The 1,633-nt window shown below is 38.7% G+C and overlaps 1 non-coding gene across 1 annotated transcript; it reads right to left on the reverse strand.

Annotated features, from left to right (window-relative positions):
• Positions 1-299: 299 nt before the first annotated feature.
• LOC124899785 lies at positions 300-406 on the reverse strand. Its single transcript, XR_007057349.1, has one exon. It is a non-coding gene; the product is annotated as a small nucleolar RNA R71 (small nucleolar RNA).
• Positions 407-1,633: the final 1,227 nt, after the last annotated feature.

Raw genomic sequence — 1,633 nt, forward strand, 5'->3', positions numbered from 1 at the left:
GACTTGATCTTAGCGGCCAACTTTTGTAGGAAAAGTAAAGTATCGGACTAGCAAGAGCAAAAGAATTGGTAGAGCCTTGTTCGGAACCAGAACAGCACATATAGATTTTTCTTGAGATCTGTAATACCTACTTTCCTGTTGGGGTACCTACTGATTATGTTAGACTGACTCTCTTCCCCTTCTTTTTTATGGGGAAAGCAAAGAGGTGGTAATATGTTGAACCACCAAACTCCATTACTTCCTGGGATGATCTGAATCAAAAATTCCTTACTGGATTATTTTCATTTGGGAAGACAGTATATTTGAGAAGTGAGATTCTGAGTTTCAAGCAAAAAGATGGAGAGAATCTTTACCAAGCCTGGGAAAGATTCAATGATATGCTCAGGAATTACCCTCATCATCATCAAACTAATGATGTGTTGGTACATACCTTCATTGAGGGTCTTGAGCTGAACATCAAGATTATCCTTGATACAGCAGCAGGTGAGCAGGCTCTTGAGAAGATGTACAATCAATTATACACACTGTTGAATCAAATTTCACAAGGGGAATTTTGAGTGGCACGTTGATGTAAGAGGTGCTCCAAATAAGGTAGCAGGTGTGTTAGAGATTGACCAGTTCACAGCTATATCAGCTCAGGTTGCTTCACTACAGAATCAGCTAACTACACAGCTCGATAATATAAATCTGGGAGTCACACAGTCTGCATCGGTAATAACTAATATTATTCATCAAGCTTATACTTGGTGTAAGGTTTGTGGAAGTAGTGTACATAAAACCTATGCTTGTGCTGCAAATCCAGAGTTTGTTAATTATGTGGGAAATGTTAATCGTCAAGGATAATAGAACTTTGGTAATACTTACCATCTTAAGTGGCAGAATTATCCTAATTTCTCATGGGGTGGAAATCAAGCACAAAATACCAATCAATACAGGGAGCCAATACAATAAATCAGTAGTAGCATGCTCAGGGTACTCAAGTCATTACTCAGACAAGTAATATTTAGAAGATGTTAAAGCAGATTATGGCTACGTAGGCATAGTTAGTAGCAGATGTGAAAAGTTAGTAGACGATTACAAAGAAATTTGAGGTTCAAATGGGTCAAATTGCAAGAGAATAGAACACGAGACCTTAGAGAGGCCTACCTAGTGATACTGAGCCAAATCCAAAATTGGTGAATGTGGTCACTACCCAGAGTGAACTACAGCTAAAGGAGTTGGAACCTAAGAAGGTGAATCACAAGGGTACTGATGGTGAAACAGTTAAGGAGTATGAGAAATTTGTAGAAGACAAAACTGACGGCAAAAGGACCAAGGTATAAAGTGTGGAGCCACCTTCACCTTTTATTCAGGCTTCAGGAACACCAAGAGAAGTCTTGTTATAAGAAGTTTATTGATGTATTAAAATAGGTTCACATTAACTTATCTCTAGTTGATATTTTTCAAAGTATGCTAAGTAAATAAAGGATATCGTTGCTACCAAGAACCGCCTGACTGAATATGCTACTGTGGTACTTACTGGGGAGTACACATCACCAATCCAGAACAGGTTGCCCACAAAGATGAAAGATCCAGGGAGCTTTACCATTCAGATTACAATTGGGAAATCAATAAGCGCTCAGGGTCTATGTGA

Source organism: Capsicum annuum, chromosome 6 (genome assembly GCF_002878395.1).
Source record: "Capsicum annuum cultivar UCD-10X-F1 chromosome 6, UCD10Xv1.1, whole genome shotgun sequence".
NCBI classification, from domain to species: domain Eukaryota; kingdom Viridiplantae; phylum Streptophyta; class Magnoliopsida; order Solanales; family Solanaceae; genus Capsicum; species Capsicum annuum.